Source organism: Pteropus medius, unplaced genomic scaffold, assembly GCF_902729225.1.
Source record: "Pteropus medius unplaced genomic scaffold, Ma_sr-lr_union100, whole genome shotgun sequence".
NCBI classification, from domain to species: domain Eukaryota; kingdom Metazoa; phylum Chordata; class Mammalia; order Chiroptera; family Pteropodidae; genus Pteropus; species Pteropus medius.
In genome coordinates this window covers 7,853,185-7,871,812 of record NW_024349222.1, presented here as the reverse complement: position 1 = coordinate 7,871,812, position 18,628 = coordinate 7,853,185, and the positions used below count along the sequence as shown (strand labels likewise).

The 18,628-nt window shown below is 35.0% G+C and overlaps 1 long non-coding RNA gene and 1 pseudogene across 1 annotated transcript in view; one reads left to right on the top strand and one right to left on the bottom strand.

Moving 5' to 3' along the window:
- The window catches only part of LOC120617118 (uncharacterized), a 134,437-nt gene that overhangs the window by 63,044 nt on the left and 52,765 nt on the right, over positions 1–18,628 (top strand). The window contains exons 5-7 of the long non-coding RNA XR_005656777.1: positions 3,336–3,443; positions 6,267–6,387; positions 18,204–18,299. This is a non-coding gene — a long non-coding RNA (uncharacterized LOC120617118). The remainder of the gene's footprint in view (positions 1–3,335; positions 3,444–6,266; positions 6,388–18,203; positions 18,300–18,628) is intronic.
- LOC120617184 (uncharacterized) lies at positions 9,981–10,099 on the bottom strand (annotated as a pseudogene).

Here is an 18,628-nt window from a genome sequence, read left to right as displayed (position 1 = left end):
TACTTGTGAACAGAGGTATAGATTACAAAGGATGAAAGGTAATAAAAAAAATTTATATCTGATTTTGGAATGTATTTGTATTTACATTTGTCTAGGAGGTGTGTCTCTTTCTTAATGCCAGGTTTTCCAAAAGTCTTGGTCATGACAGGCTATAACACACATTTAAAATATCGGCAGAGTCGTAAGTTAAGTGGATGAGATTCTGAGAGTTAAGCTGGAATTTTCCGAAATAATTCAGTTAACAGAATTGAAAGCATTTGTTTAATCTCATATATAATTACTGAAGGTATTAGACCCCAGCCCTTCTATCCTTTTTTTTTTTTTTCCCTAGCTCAATCAACAGCTCCTTTCCAGCTCTAGTTTTCACATGATAGAAAGTCTATTTTCCCCTTATTCTGTCTGCTGGCCCTTCCCACTCTGGTATTAGGAAGGTTTTTTTTTTCTTGATATGGTCCTCACAATAAATTATAGGAAGTGAAAATAAGATTTTTTCTTTAAGATCATAATCTAGTGCATTGCACAGGTGTCTCTATTTATGCAGCCCAAGCAGGAAGTAAAAGAAAAGAAAAAAAAAACTTGTCTTCACTTGCCCATAAATTCAGAATCCAGTCCCAAACAAATTAATCCTTTACTTCACTTGTGTAGACCTGGCATGCTCTTATCTGAGAACTCAATCTATTAAAAAAGTAAAGCACAGGACTTACAGATATAGTGATTTTCCCATCCCGAATCACCTAGTACTGTTTGTATTTCAGTGCTTCTGTTTCCTTGCCACATAAGTGCATGTGATTTGCCAGATCGTTTGTTCTACATTTAGTTCAAACAGTGCAGTCACCATACTTATAGGTTGATACATAATAATACAAAATACTTTGCCTTTGCACTGAAAAGAATTATCCCTATGTTGGTGAAATAATAAATATAATGAGAATCATAATAATGACCTGTATTTACTGTATGTTTACTCTCTATCAGTACTATATTGAGTGCTTTACTTGCATTACTTCATTTTGCCTCACAATATCCTTATTAGGTAAATTCTGTTATAATCTTTGTTTTATAGATGGGGGCACTGAGGCTTAATGGGGCTTATTAACTTGCCTCACAATATAGCAAGGGTGGAGTTGGGATTTGAACATAGGCAGAATGACTCCAGAATCCAAGCTTTTATACACACACACACACACACACACACACATACACACACACACACACACACTCACACTCACACACACATACCCCAACCGATGAACGTAGATCCAAGGCAAAATGTCCTAGAGTATGTGAGAGTGAAGCTATAGTGCTAAGGTAGGGATAGACATAAACAAAGCCAGTTGGGAGTGGTCTCCCGAGGATGGGCTCCCGAGACAGGATCACTTTGACAGAGGCAAAGGAGATGGGAGAATAGTGTTACAGAGGAGAGGAAGGGTGATTAGAGGGTCAGGTAAATAAGGTAGTGGAAGGGACTTAAGGTCCAAAAAAGAAGGTAGGGAGAAGAGACGACAATGAAAATATCTCTAGGCTGAGTCACTTTAAGAGAAATGGTGGTCCATTGCTTTGCTTTTCAGTAGCAACACGCTATCTTACAGACTAATGGGAATCTACATTATACATTGATTTTAGAAGCTTCTATCTCCCTGATGGGTTAGAACTGGGTTCTAACTTCTTTTCCTGATATTATGATCTGAGAAGTTTTCTTTCTATTGTACTTTTCTTCTGAACACCCAAGACTCACTGAAGGAAGTAAAACCCACCTATGTTTTTGATTTTGGTGACTAATATTAATTGTCATATCTTACTAATGTTAAATTCTTTTTTCAAAATCTTATTCGAAAGCACATTAGGTAAGTATATAAAGATAGTAACCTTTAAAGTATAAAGGTGTCCTCTGTTGTTAGTTCTATGATATTTTATAATTTAACATGTACTTGACATACTTGATAAAAAGATTTATCTGCTATGGTTTTATTGGAGAAGATAACTTATCTTTTTTTTAAGGTACATTTTACCTTGGTACCAGAGTACTCGATACCAAGATAAAATGTAATACTTAATGTCTAAGTAGTAAAGAATAATCCTTGCACATAGAAAATATGGTGTATAATTGCATTTAGGGTTGAATTATATTTTGAAATATATGCCATATTTAAAAAAAATTACCTTACCAAACTCTTTATTAATACCTGTTTACCTTTAAAATCTTGGTCTGTTCCACTAAGAACAAATTATTGTGTTTTTAATTGTTAAGCCTTCTGGTCATCTGAATTCTTTTCATGTTTTACTGTAGTCATATAAAACATTTTACTTCAAAGGAAAAATGTTATGAATTTACTGCATTTTTAGAATTTAAAAATCTGTTTCTTATTTTGTTGATTAAGACAGAGGAGTATTGATTGTGAGTAAAGAACATGCTATGTTAAAAAGAAAATTAAGGATCCTGATGTTTCTCTGCCAGATAGCACAAAAACTAAGAACACCACAGAAATTTTTCAACATTAATAACCTCTTGATAATGTGTAGGTCATATAAAGGACAAATGAATGTTTTGGGGAGACTGAGAATGCTAATTTTACCAGACTGTCCAATCGCTGTAGATAAATATTTGTGTTCCTGGGGATTATTTGATTTTTATCAAAGCAAATTGAATTGGAAACATGGCATGTATTAAGTCATCAGTACTTATTGTCTAACTCTTTTTCCCATAGAAGTTTCTATCCACTAAAAGAGCACTAAGTCTTCAGTTAGACATACCATGTAATGATCCTTATCATATCCAGACAAAATAAAAGCCTTTTAAGAAGCTACTTCACAAGACAACTGCATAGCTTTCCTCACAGGAACTTGTTAAACAAATAATGATTATTAAAGCTATTGGGCCAATCGCTTACACCAATTTAACAAGAACAATCCTAAGATGTCTAGCCTACTCCACATTCCATGTGACTAACTATGGTATCCAGAGCTTGGAAAATATCCAGGCGACTCACAGTAGCTTTTCTTAACTACTTTATGGACACTGAATTTTAAGGAGAGTGATAAAATTAGGTTTACAGAGGAGAGTCTTCAAGGTGTACCCACTGTCAATGCTATAAATGATCTCGATTGTATCTTAAAGTTGTTTAAAATTATCCAAAGCTGAAAATATTGCAGATTTTGCTTCTATCTACATTGAAGTTGGCAAATGCATAATTCTTAATTATTGACTTGAAGATTTATCATATTCAGTGAGACAGATATACTAAGAGTTTTGTATAAGGCTCCAATAGAGAAGGTACTGTGAGTTAGAATAATTAGCTTTTAAAAATGTCACATTAACCACTCTTTTATGCCAAAAGTTATGCCATGCTTGAGGTTGAAATGGAAGAAGGAAGATTTAAAGTTGAAAGAAAGGAATAAGAGACGGGGAGGACAGAAGTTAAATCAGACTAAGAGGACTTTGACAGGTTTGGCTTAATTCTGTGGTTGTTAACTAAGGCAAGTGGGAACAGCAGCTAACGATAAGTCAGCACACAAGGGAGTCAAGTTCAAGAAGAGCCAGGGAGAAGACCAGCTGATACTATAGGTTCCTGTTTTTTGTAAACAGAGTCTGGAATTCAGAATTTTGGAGCTAAGACAAAAACCCAAGATTAGAGACTTTAGAGCACCATGTCAGTAACCCAGGCAAAAAATCTGGGTAACATAACCAGGGACACAGGATGCCAGCACTAACAGGCACCTAAAGCAAGTATGTTTATGTTTCCTGCTTAGAGTCCAAACTTGTGAAGACCTTGGGACGGCCTGAGCCCAAAGGTTCATTTTTTCATTCAATTCATATTTATTAGACAGTTATTATGTACAAGGCACTGTATGAACAGCAAAGAATATTTTAAATCAGGCAAACACATTATCTCTTTTTTTTAAATAAAGGAGACATATAATAAATCAGTGATTAAAGAAATGAACAAATAGCTCTAGAAGAAAATACACAGAACAGTAAGTCTGAGAATCTGAGGAAGGTGTTTTAGATAGGACAGCCAGAGAAAATCTCTCTAAAGGAGTGATATTTGAGAATGAGAATAAAGTATGAGAATGAGCAGACATTTGAGAAACTGAAAGAAGAACTTAGTTGAACAGCCTAGAGGTAAAAAGGCCTTGGCATGTTCAAAGAACCAAAGGAAGTGGATTTGGAGGACAGCGAGCAAAGCAGAGTGGTGTGAGATGGGGGATAAAGAAGTTGGCAAAGGCTAGATCATTCAGTTAGAAGAGAAAAGCATTTGGCCAGAGTAGGGGATGAGCCAAGTAGTCTGAGAACTGATTTGAGATAATTCACTATTTTATAGTTGTAAACTGCAAAATAGATTACAAGGGACTAAAAATTCTGCCTAAACAGCCCATGCGTTGTGAAGTTTACTAAAGCAGAGATGAGAATATGAGGTAGACCATTGGTGCTAGATCTTGGCATTCAAGTTAGTTTCTGAAAAGCCCAGGGTTAAAAATTAACTTCAGGGAAAAACACTGCAGTCCAAAAAAATGGTAGTAGCCAGAGGGTTTTTCTTTGGATGATGAAACTGCTATGTAAAGGACAGGATGGTGAGTCACCAGTGTGGGCTGGTGTGAGGCAGAGCATATTGTGGATTAGCCTGGGAGACACATGCATAGTTAGATGGAAGAAACACAGAAAGCATAATTCTTGTGATTTCCTTTCTTCCACAGAGTCAGCTAAGTCACAGATCCCCTGACAAGGTCTTTTAATTGATTCATAACATATTATGCTGTTCTTTTGATGTTTTTAGTACATACGAATATTTGTTGATAATAATAGCCCCAAATAGTAGCAATATCTTGATCCCTTTTATGAGTTGAATTGTGTTTCCCAAAAAGATCTGTTGAAGTCTTGTTGAAGTCCTAATCCCCACTATCTCAGAATGTGATTTTATGTGGAAATAGGGTCCTTACAGATGTCACTAGTTGAATTAAGATGAGGTCATGCAGAAGTAGGGTGGGCTCTTAATCCAACACGACTGGTGTCCTTATAAGAAAAAGAAATTTGAACACAGACACATGCACAGTGGGAAGATGGCCATGTGAAGATAGAGACACATGAGAATGCCATGTGAAGGCGGATGCAGAGATTGGAGTGATACATCAATAAGCCAAAGAATATCAAGGATTGTTGGCCATCATTGGAAACTATGAGAGAAGCATGGAATAGATCCTTCCTCAGAGCTGTCAGAAGGAACCAACCCTGCCTATACTTTGATCTCAGACTTTTAGTCTCCAGAACTGTGAGACAATAAATTTCTGTTGTTTTAAATCACCTAATATGTGGTACTTGTTACAGTAGCCCTAGGAAACTAATACAATCCCTTCTCATTCCTTTGTTTTATTCTCTTCCACCAATCACCCCCTCACACTAAATCTCTTTTCCAACCACTTGTAATCTTTCTTCCCATAATATCCTTCTTCCTTTCTTTGTCTGCTAGGTGCATCTAGATTTATCAGATGACAATTTTTTTTGCCATATTTGTTTCAAATCTAGCCTTTTTACCCTAAAAAGGAAATATTACTGATAAAGCTAATGCCTCTTTTCTTCCTACATTCTTCCACTTCCCAGTTCTCCTTCACAATGATCATTCTAATTTATTCTTTTTATTTTTTAAAATAGCCTCAAGAACACTACTCAGGCCAACTTAATAACTCTTCCTCCTGTTCCCACAATATTTCATACATGAATTTTATTAAGCAATGATTATACTGTTTTGATTGTAGTCTTTCTCTCTATAAGAAAAGAAAATGACCGGTCATTTTCAACCATTATTTGGTGCTTACACAATGTCTAGCTCTTCAATGAAGCAATTTTAATTCCATAATGTTTATTCAAAAGCACTTGACCCTCACAAGAACCCAGTTTGTAGTCAAAACCAGAATTTTCCTTCTTTTTTCCAGAAATGGAAACTTCATAAATTTATCTATCTATCTATCTATCTATCTATCTATCTATCTATCTATTTAAATTAATAATTCTTTTATTATGATGTAAATGTCATAAATTTCACTCATGTAGTGTGGCATACTATATTATAGCTGGTTTATATATATACATCTCTCCTCATCCTCACCATGGTATACTGTTGGTGGAGTATATTTCCCTGCTCCCCTGGTGTCAAGTTTGGCCACATGATTTGTTTTGGTCAATGAAATGTAGGCAGAATGGACAGTACATTAGTTCCAAGCTGAAACTTTAAGAGGTTTTTTTGTTTCTGTTCTTCTCTTTATGCCTCTGCCAGTCATTGTGAAAAAAAGCTCCAAGTAGTTGCTGGTCCCAGAATGAAGAGACAAGTAGAGCCAACCTGACCTCATTCTGAAGGCTGATTGTACCCAGTAGAGCCCCAATGAACTTGCAGACTTGTGAGTAAAAATAAATTCTTTCTGATGTAGGTTATGGAGACTGGGCGGGTGTTACACAGTGTTATTATAGTGGGAACCTCAGTAATACACCTAACTAGTTAGTGGTGTTGCCAGACTAGGACTGACACTGTCTGACTAGCAATCCGAAGTCTTTCTACTAAATTATTCTGCAATTCATCTGCACATTTAATGCATATTTTCATATATTTACTATGGAAAACAGAGCACAACAACAACAAAAACAACAGAGGCTGTTGTCTCTGCTCTCACAAAGAGCATATTTCTAGTGAGAGAAGCAATAAAAAACAATAAATATAAACCATAATATAATGAAAAACTCTTATAATAGTACAAATGTCCTTCTGACAGAGAATAATAGATGGGGTGAATGACAGGAGATGACAATCTTTATGGTAGTCAGCGTAGGGCTCTTGGAGGCGTTAGTGAAACTGAGCAAGCACATCTTTCTCCTTCTCAAATGGTCTCAGATAATGCTTTCATTTTTTTTTTTCATTTTCCTTTTTTTATGTAGTGTCAGCCCAACTGCGTGCCTTTGTCCTAGGCTAACCAGTTATCCTTGGTTTTCTTTCTGTGTGTTCAGAGAGCTCTTGGATTGTTTTGTAAGTTCTTAGAGAAAGACTGAAAAAGGCTTCCTTTTCCCTTTTCCAAAGAAAGCAATTACATATTCACATTGGAACAACATGCTTAAGTCCTAGGCTCTAAATGCAACCTGATTTCTCTCAGGTGAGAGGTATTCTCTATATGGAAGTCAAGAGAAAAATGTGACATTAGCAATACTGTAGGGACTGTGGTCAGCTTTGAGTTATAAAGGCTTTTGTTTTCCATGTTTTGATTGGCCCCGTGAGAAGCCTGGAGCAGCTCACACACCCATCTGTATCCATATTAGTGGTGCTGAAAAGTGCTGACACAGAATTGCAGATCAGGGCCTGTGGCCTGCCAGGGTAAACTTGTGTAATGCACTGTACATCCCTCCTAACAACAGTGGTTCTTTTGTCACCTAAACAGAGGCTTTTAAGAACATGAGTCATTAAAAAGAGCTTTGGAAAAACAGGCAACATTTTCCAATATTGTGGCTTTAGGCGAACTCCATAAAGTAGCTCCGGAAGAAGTGAGGCTTTTTCATGAATAACTAACAATAGATTCAGAGTTATAATCTGAATTGATCAGAAGCAAGGAATATTTTGAAATATAATTTGTGACTGTCAGAAGAAGCCCATTATTGTGGAAAATTGAATGAAGATTAATCAAAATATTTTCTTGAATGTACATAAACATTAAAAATAAGAATACTTTCAAATCTTAAATTGGCCTGGGAATCTCTAGCCTACTCATAAAAGTGCAAATTCAAAAAAAACTGGCATTAGAATTTCCTTTTCTTATTTTTAATATATAAAAAGTGTAATTGTAGGAATAAGGAGGAGAAAAAGTTCTTATTCCACTATCTAGAAAAAATCTGGTTAACATTTTAATGTTGTTTCTGTTAACATATTTCTCTACAAATACCTTTTACATAGTTGCTCTCATACAATACATGCAATTTTGTTTCATGCATTTTCTTTCATTTTTATTATTCTTTAGGAGAGATCAAGGGTTGGCAAACTATGGGCCAAATCTGGTGCATTGTGTGTTTTAGTGGAACAATGCTACACTCATTTATTTACAGAATTGTCTATGGCTGCTGTCATGCCACAAAGGCAGAGTTGAGTAGTTACAACAGAGCCTATGTGGTTCACAAAGCCTTAAATACTTGTTATCCATCTGTTTACAGAAACAGTTTGCCAACACCTTGGATAGATTATTAGAGTCACATGTGAACAACATTCCAAGGCTCTTGTAAACATACACTAAAAGTTTATGTATCCATTGACACTTTCACCAGCATTTGTCTGATGAGACTGTTTGTTTAGAACCATATGTATTATACATATACATATATATATATATATATAAAGTGTATGTATACAAACAAGCTATGAAAATTATACATGTTATATACTTTTGGAATTTCGATATAGAATAGTATCGTATATTTATGCTTTAATTTTTATCTTTGAGTAGCAGTTAGACAAAGTGACTTTCCGCTGTTCTTAAAGCACTTTTATTTCCTCTTTTCTCGATTGCCTTTTTATTCCTTTTGCCCATCTTGAATCAGGTATTCTTTAAAAAGTAAATTTGTAAGGGCTCTGCATCAATTCAGAATATCAACTGTTGTTTATATTTTTACTTTGAATATATGTTCTCAAGGTCTTTTTTTGTCTTTCAATTTGAGAGATTTTTTTTTGAAACTTTGAAACTTGTAAGTTATTTAATTTATATAAAATGTCTTCTATGATATCTTCCAAAGCTTCTAAGTTTAAAAATTTCTCCAATATATCCTGTTTAGGAAGTGTCTTATTATTTTTAATTTTTAAAAAATTTATAAGGATTGATATTTTTTCTAATGCTTCTTTAGTGTCTATTTTTTAAAAAGATTTTTTAAAGAACAGTTTTGGACTTACAGAAAAATTGAGAAGATAGTAAAAAGAGTTCCCATAAACCCCACACCCATTTTTCCCTATTATTAACATTTACATTAGTATTGTATATTTGTTACAATTAAAGAATCAATATTGATACATTATCATTAACTAAAGTTCATATTTTATTTGGTTCCTAAAGGGTTTTATAAGATTTATTTCCACTTATATCATTATCATTTGAAGTGATAAACTTTGACACTTTCAACATTTTGGTGGTATTTGTTATGTTCCTGCAGAAGTTTTTTCATACACTATTTTTTACTTCTTTTTCATGTTATTTTTTCCAAAAAAACACAACACCCTTTTTATAAAACATAGAACATCAAATTCTCTGGGTGTAAGAGACAAAATTTTCTTTTCTTTCTATTTTTTTTGCATATATTTTTATGTAGAGTTTTATTTCTTTTTTATTTTTAATGTCTTTATTCTCCCTGCCCCTGATTTTAGAAACTAATATTGACTATCATCTCATTTTGAAAGATAAAAATGCCACAAAGAGAATAATTTAGAAAATAAAAGTGAAAAGCTACATCAATTTCTCCTTTATCACCTCTCTGGATATAACCACAGTTAACATATGAGTTGATTTATTTTTTTCTATGTATACACTATGACCGCCCTCATGATCCATTCATTAGCTTAAGTTTGAAACCACATTGATTCTGTCAACAAACTCTTTACTCCCTAACTAACTACAGGTAACGACTCGTTGTTATAATAATATCTTTGAGCCATTATCAACGTGAAGCTTTTCTCAACTTTTCACCATTGATTAAATATCTCAAATAGATTAACTCTTTCTTTCCCTCATCTCCACTGACAACTGCCCTAATGCACAGTCAGCTTAGGTGAAGTCCACAAAATAGTCTCCTGTATTTCACCATCCCATTCTTTGCCTAATTCATCCTCCTCAGTCTCTCAAGTGTAATTTTCTTTTTTTATTTTATTATTTTATTTTATTATTATTATATTTTTAGGTGAGGCAACCCTTGGTTGATCTCACAGATTGCAAGGACCTTATCAGCTTACAATCCCTTATTTTTTAATTTTTTACTCCTACAGCACCTGGTCTTTCTAGGTAACCTCCCATCCAAGTACTAACCAGGCCCAACCCTGCTTAGCTTCCAACATCAGATGGGATCTGGTTTGTTCAGGGTGGCATGGCTGTAGACTAATTTTCTTATAATACAAACCTAATTATGTCACTGTTCTGCTTAAAATTCTGATATGTGCTTATGTTTTACTAAATTAAATACAAGTTTCTTGAGAAGGCTATAACAGAGCCTCTGGGACCCTAACTCACATCTTCTCTGCTTCACCTCTGATTCCAGCATGGATGCATTGGGCATTCTGAATTTGACTCATATTACAACAACAGACTCACATCTTAAATGAATATCATGCATTTTTTACTTTTTGCTTCAAATCTTCTCCAGTGCCACTGCTGGGAATGAGATGCTACTTGTAAAGCTCATACACGGAGCCCCCAAATTTATGAAAGTTATCTCCGAGAGCAATTCTCAATAATGAGGGATGGGAACCTATGGATAAATGTTTTCCTCAGTTGTTCTTCTAGGAGACAGCTCTAAGATACTTTCTGCATGCTCCTTAGACACCAGGATTAAGCTCCAGTGTCTCAAAGCTATGATATATAACAAAATTTACTTTTATATAGTTTTCCCCTTCCTTCATTCTCTCTGGTACCTCACTTGTACTCTGGCATTATCTCTTTGATTGATGCTTTGCTTTTTTGGTAGATCCCAAGCTAAGCCATATAGTACTAGATTTTCACTGGGGGTGATTTAGGGTGAGGAGACATTGTAAATTGAAGCTGTGGGCAATTTGAGATTCCTAAGGCACTGGCAAGCTATGAGTCAATCATGGGCATTTCTTGGCCTTCACATGTCCAGTAATGATGGTGAATGGCAATTTCAGCAACCATGACCTGACAACAGCAAGGTAGCTACAGGCTCAGCCTGCTCAGGGATTAAGGTCTGCATTACCGCACTAGGCTAGAAACATAGACAAGTAGGAGTGCTGACTGAGGGAGAGAGAAATTTAATATGGATGGTGGAAGAAGATGATGATAAATATCAATTAGAGCTTTAGGACCAGATGCAGCAGTGAAGACTGCAGCTTCTTGTATTAATATATATTTATTAACTCGTGTAGAAACTGTGGCTGACCACCACGCTGGAAACTTAGAGGCAGATGGGACTTATTGTAAGGCATACATGTACCTGAGTGATATAAAAAATAGACTGTATGAATTGCTTCAAGATTCCTGACTCACATCCTCTTAGCCTTGTCTCTGATTTCAGTGCACATGTTGTGAGTAGTTGGCTTACTTCATGTGGGTACCTTTTCTCAAGCACTGAATGTTTTGTACTTTTGCCCTTGGGGTTTTCCAATGCCACAATTGCCTTTGGGAAGCCCTTTGTTCGAGCAGGCGTGCTCTATCTGAAAGTGTATAGGAATTTTTAGACCTCAAAGTAAATCTCAACTAATGTGGACTATAAACTGTAGATAAAAACCATCAATCCTGAGGTAAACAATTTCAAAAGGCATTCTACAACCTCTTTAGAAGATTCCAGGCAGGACTGAGTGCCAGTTGCCTACAACAGTGATTTTAATAATGCGTCTATGTATTAGCTTGTCCACTTTCCCACATTCTTCACAGTCTCTCACTTCTGCTTTTTGTTTATAAGTTCTTGTCTCAGGCATTATTTTCAGGAAAACTCAAGCTAAAAAAAACCAGGTCCTTAAATCCTAGTAAGTCTCTATCTTCTATTTTGTACCCTATTTTATGCTGCTTCTCCTTGCTGCTTCTATGGTATAAGTTAAGTCAATAAGAAGGTAATAAGTAATGCATGCAGAAGTTGCTATGGAAAGCTCTGAGAGGGGCCAATTTAGTCTAGGTATTAGAAACATCTTCTAGACCTGAGTCTTGAACTATGAATTATCTGGATTAGGTACATGGACCAGAATAGTAGGAACATTCCTGAAAGACAAAACTACAAATTTAAAGACAGACGAATATGAGTAAATATTGTATGTTTAGAGAAATACAAACTTTTTATATAACTTGCAAGCAGCGCATTATGTGTGAGTGGAAAAATAGTAGTGATGCTGGCAATTCGGATATTCTGGAGAGAAGCCGTAAAGTCCTTAAATGAAAAGGTGAATACAGTACAATGAGATATCCTGAGAGAAAGAAACCACATTGACATAACTTTTATTACAGAATATTATCATAATTGTTCTATTTTATAATTAGTTATTGTTAATCTCTTATTGGGGGTGATTTAGGGTGAGGAGACAAAAGCAAAGGAAATTAAAGTTACTGGATAACTTTAATTTCCTTTTTTCCTTTGCTTTTAAAAACATTATTTTAAAAGAATATGTGAAATGAATATCAGGTTGGAGAAAGAAAACTTAGAAGAAAACGATAAGTGCATAACGATAATGATTAAAGAGTTATGATAAAGCTCTTTAATTTATAAATTAAACTTTATCATGAGTATGTGCGTACAGGAAAAAACGGTATATATAGGGTTCGGTACTATCTGCAATTTTAGGCATACAATGGGGTCTTGAGACGTAGCTCCCACAAATAAGGGGGTACTACTGGCTGGCCTTCCTGCTTCTATTCTTGTGCCCTTTAACTTAGTCTTCACACAGTAGCCTTAGTAATCTTTGGAACATGTAAACAAAATGTAATCATTCAATATCTGCATGTAGTCATTCAATATCTTTCCATTGCACTAAAATAGGGCTCGAACACCTTGCCATGACCTCTTTGCCTTATTACAAGATATAGGCACTGCCTACTACTTTAACCTAATTTTTTACACTTTTCCTTGAATTGCTTCAGAAATATTTGGCCTTTTCTCCAATTCTCAAACATTCCAAGAGCCTTTCTACCTCAGTAACTTTTACATTTGCTATTCCTCCTATCTACAATGCTCCCCTCCAAATTTTTACAGTTGGCCACTTCTTTAAGTTCTTAGCAGAAATATCATCTTCTCAGTTACCTGCACCTCTTCAATCACATCCTTACTTTACATTGTTTAGATTAAAATTATCTTATTTACTTGTTTAATATCTCTCTGTCACCACAATCCTGTGCTTTTCACAAGCAGGGATGTGCCATATATTCTTCATCCTGCTCTGTGTCCTGGGAGTCTGACTCCTTAGAGCTGTGTCAGGTGGGCTACCCCTCCCTCTGGCTTTCAATTGACTTTAAGTGGAGATTAGAGGAGATCAGAGAGTGGAAGAGAAGGTTCTGTGGTAGCTGTTTTTCTACCGAAGGCCATGGCTTCTTTTAGGCAGTTCTCTCTTACAGCTCTTGATGATATTAGAGTGTTTCATCAATTACTAAGTGAATCTCAAGTAAGACTTACCCCAGAATCACCTTACCCTATAACCATGTTTTTTTTTTTCCCCTGCTGCAAAATTTTGCCATTTCATTCTGGTCACCAATCTTTTTCCTTGTAATTCAGAAAAGATTTGGGAGCAGTTACCACCGCACTCAGTCTTTCACCAAACATCCTCCCACAGAGGCCCAGTTAAATTCTAGATAGTACTGAACATTTTATCCTTAGGGTCTCTGGCCTCCTAGTAGATGGAGGAAGCTGTGGCAATTTATCCACAGCTCCTGCTCCTCCTGATTACCTGATGGGTAATTCCTCACTCCTGGCTTCTGCAGGGTCAGCTCTTCCCTGAGGTTCAGCTCTCTCAATCAACTCTATATGTTTGCACAGTATAGGTAGATGCAGGAATCATCTATATAATAACTTTTTTATTCTAATTAATTGGATGTGTGTCTTGTTATGGCCTGCTTGTGGTCAAGAATTGTATTTTAATGCTTTGAATCCTAAGAACCTAGCAGTGTTTCGACATTTAGTAATCAATCATTTAATCCTATTGAATAAAAAATTTCCAAATCTTGACCTTCATGCCAGCATTGTCAACGTTATAACGATAAACTAGCTCATGCTAAGCATGTTTGGGTGAAACTGAAATAGAAATTTAAAAACTTGGAATAAATTCAATAAAATTATACATTATGGTTACAATGATATATGTATATATGTGGAGGAGAGGTGAGAACAAAGAAAATTGAAAATAGATTGTTTTAAAACAAAAGAACCTCATAGACACAGACAACAGTATGGTGGTTACCAGAAGGGAAGTGGGTAGGGAGAGGATGAAGAGGGTAAAGGGAGTCAAATATAGTGATGAAAGGAGACTTGACTTTGGTTGGTGGACACACAATGCAATATACAGATAATGTACTATAGAATTCTACACTTAAAACTTATATAATCTTATCAATCAATGTCATCCCAATAAATTTAATAAAATTTAAAAAATGATAAAATAAAAACATATTCCACCTTAAAAAAGAAAATATATTGCTTTAGGGTAGTAAAGTTACTGGATAACTTTAATTTCCTTTGCTTTTAAAAACATTATTTTAAAAGAATATGTGAAATGAATATCATCAGGTTGGAGAAAGAAAACTTAGAAGAAAACGATAAGTGCATAACGATAATGATTAAAGAGCTGTGATAAAGAGAGTTAGAAATCAAGTGGTTTCTGGCTTGCAGAATTTGAAAAGAGCCTCACGTGAGGAAGTTGATCTATGAAGGATGATGACCATCTCCACTAGGGACCAGACAGGAGACAAAAGGCTTAAGTTACAGCATCAGGGATTTAGATAAGAGAAAAGGAAAAATTTTCAGACAGTGAGATTTGGTAGACACTGGAATGTGTAACTGGGGAAGCTAGTGGAATTTCCTTTTCTAGAGGTCTTTTAAAAATAGAATAGCATCTCATCTGCCTAAAGGATGGACTCTATTTGACCTTTTAAAGTCCACTGAACCCAGAAGGTACTCCACACCTTAGAGAAAGAAAGTATGAATGTTCCTGGGTAGCTTGAGTAATGAAAATAGGGTGAGCACGTTTTATATTTAATTTGATTTCTATATGTCGCATATGTAAATTATGACTTATATTTCTTTTTTTCCTTTCAGTTGAATGTTTTCATTTTTAAGATCTGGAGATTAGGGTTTAAGTAAAAATATTGCAGGGAGGGAAAGAGGAACTGTTATCTTACTTCAGAGCATATTTTTATAAGGACACAGGCATGGAGAAAAGTATATTTTGGACATCTTTGATTTTTATTTCATTTCCTATTCTAAATAAAAAACCTCAACACTGCCTTTTCTGTTGGCCTCAATATTTTTAGGGTGAAAAATTTTAAATTAATTTGGTCAAAATGTTTCCTACAGTATTTTTGACAGGACTGGGATCCAAAACTAGAAGAGGTTCTCTGTATTCAATTTCCTCCCAGGAAGTTTATTTTCAAAAGTCCAAGTGTGAGGTCAAGTTTTGGGTTGCCGGAAATGGTAATGTCCTTAACTGTCTGAGACCCAGACGACACTTAATGAAACATCCTACCTTTGAACATTGGTAAGGATTAAAGTGCTTTATCTATTTCCTCTTAATTTATCATCTGTGATTTCTATATTTGGTCTTTTAGAACTCAAATAAAATTATATATAATAACTACTGTATTCTCCATATTTGGCTATAACTGTAGATTCTTTGTTATAGATGACATTCATCTTTTTCCTTCCTAAAAATCAAAGTGTACTACAGGCCAAAAGGGATGTAAGCTTTAGAACTCGTTATTTACCTCCAGCAATTCCAAGATATTTTAAACTTGATTTCTTTCTAACTATTTTAGTTGACCTGAGAACGTTGACAAGTTAGAGCAGTGAATCGTAATGTCTCATAGTTGCATAGCTCTTCATACTTGTCAAAGTGCAAACTCATCTAATATCTAATTTGATCTTAATAAGAACCCCATGAATATCAAAATCTTCTAGATGAGAAAATGGAGTCTCAGTAAGGAGATGTAGCTTGCCCAAGATTACAAAACTAGAAAATGCAGAATTGAAACACTTCTGGTTTCAAAGCCTGTGCCTTTTCCACTGTATCACTTTATGCCCTCTGCCCTCGTTGTGTTTGGGTGTGTTTTTTTTTTTTTTACCATTGACGAGATCTTTGCCTCAGTTTCATTCTGAACCAAAATTATGTTAGAGAGCATGACAGTAATGTTATTATTACCAAGTGGGAAGTTGGGCTAGTGTTCTCATGAAGTAAAATACCAATGGTTTTTAAAAAACCTACCAATCCACATAATAAGTCATGTAAATTTCTGATAAGGCACTCCATATAGAGATTAATACCTATTCTAATTCATGCCTGCTATTATTATTAAGCAATATTTTTTTTTATTACAAAGCTTACTTTAATTATTGCATCTGTCTCTGACAGAATATTGAAAACAACTCCCACAATCCCTGGCTCTCTGTCCTGGGTGTCTCTGGGAGTACAGTGGCTTTATTTCCTTCCCTAACAGTTCAGAAGTTTGCTTAATACTGACTCAGAGGAAGCATTCTGGCTGATTCCTCACATGGTCTTGTTTACAGCTCCAGAGTGCACATAATAGATAAGCTACTGACTTCCACAAGACACCCACACTTCCTGGGTGTGTGGGTGTGTGCGCTTGCGCCTGTGAATTAAGATTGTGCAATCAGGCTGCTAGCTGCCTCAGGTTGCAAAATCATTTACATCTCTTAAATATTTCTCTAGCAAGCCTAATTTCATAAACCAAAAATCGTTGTATTCAATGGGAGGTATGCTGATAACTAATAATTAACACTGAAAAGCCCATAAATTTATAACAAGATCAAACCTGATATTGAGGCAGAGAGTAGAGAAATTTGCCTAAGAAAATATTGTGAAATAAAGTTGCAAATAGCCATAGATGAACACTGCTCAATCTGTAGAATTTCTCTTCTTGATTGTAATTATACTAAACTTACAGAGAGCCTAGTTTGTGGCAAGAATTTTGTTAGGTCAGCATCATCTTATTTGATTTTAATGGTAGCCCTGAAAGATAAATATAGCTAAAGCACTTTTGTAGAAGAAAGATCAGAAAATTCACAGGAATGTGTTCTGTGTTGCACTGATGGTGAACGATAGAGTGATGAAGAGGACTAGGACTGTTTGACTCCAAAGACCAACTATATTCTTTCTAAAAATTTCTCTTTTCTAAATTTCCTAATATTAGGGGGTTAAGACTAAAGACGTTTGGAGGACAATGATGGTGGGATGAGAATATCTCCATTAAACTCTTGAATATTTTAGGGAAGGTAGATCCAAGGCAGAAGCGTCACATAGAACTCAGATCATTCTTACTAGGAGGCGAGAATGTGTACACAACTATGTATGTAGTCTGTTTTAGGAATAGTAATGAAGTGATTAAATCTATCACGAGCAAGTATTAAACATTAAAATCTAGAAGCAATTTTCTACTACCAACTTTTTGCATCAAAACTATGCAACCTTTACCATTTCAGGATATACTTACCAAATTTAAGCATTATTTTATAACCCTTAGTTTTACAAGTCATCATAATTCTTTCTCTTTTTTTCTCTCATTTCAGCTGCTGTTGCTTTTGAATTATCAGGCATGCCACATACCACTTTTTCAATGAATAGCTTTATTTTTGCAAAGTGCATGGAATGGAGTTTGTGGGGATGTAGACTACAGGCACTGAAAGACCTAAATGAATGTGTATGAATGACCACAAGACACCAGACGTGGGCGTATTTATCCGTTTGTCTCATTACTAAGAGGTTTTAGTTCCAAAAAATATCCGGAAGGATTTAGTTTTGGGGAAGTGGAGAGGGAGAAGGCATGGAATAAGAATTTTTAAACAATTCATTTGAGCTTCCAAGTGATATATTCTATTTTACTCACATTAGAATCAGGATTTCTTAAGGGACAGTTAAGATTTTTGTACCAGAGTTCATAGGCCTTAGAAAGTTGATTTTGAAATTTAGTATGTTAACAAGAAGACATTTTTATTACAAAGGAAATTGGAAAGTGGAAAGTTTAAATGTTAGTTATTAAAAAAGCAATTAAGACTTTTTTTTGGCTGAGAAATATGTTTGTCTTGGTAGTATGTGCTCTGTTCCATTTGCAATCTAATTGTGTTGATGCAGTTCTAGCTAATGTTCTCCTCCTTAAAAAATCTTATATTCCATGGGAGGTATGTTGATAACTAATAATTAACACTGAAAAGCCCATGAGTTTATAATAAGATCAAAGCTAACACTGAGGCAGGGAGTGGAGAAATTTGCCTAGGAAAATTTCATTAACAGAGGATAAATGATGCTCTTTTTCATTCTTTTTAGAGACGGCATAGGATACTGGTGAAAATATTCAGTTCTGGAGTCAAATTGTTTGGGTTAAAATCCAAGCTTTGCCTCTATCAAGTTTTGTGAGCTTGGGTAAGTTAGTTAACCTCTCTGTACCTCAGTTTCTTTATTTGTAAAATTGGGAATATAATAATAGTACCTATTTTGTGGGGTTATTATGAAGATTAAAATAAAATAATCATGATAAGCACTTGGCACATAGCAAGAGATAAATAAATGTGATTCTTTTTAAATTTGCATATAGTAAAATTCACCTTTTTTGGTGTACAGTTCTACAAGTTTTAATACATGCATAGATTGTTATAACCACCAACATGCTGACAGAAAAGGATAGAGAATAATTTCAATACCCCAAAGAATTTCCTTATGCTGCCTCTCTGTAGTCAGATACTAGTGCCCTC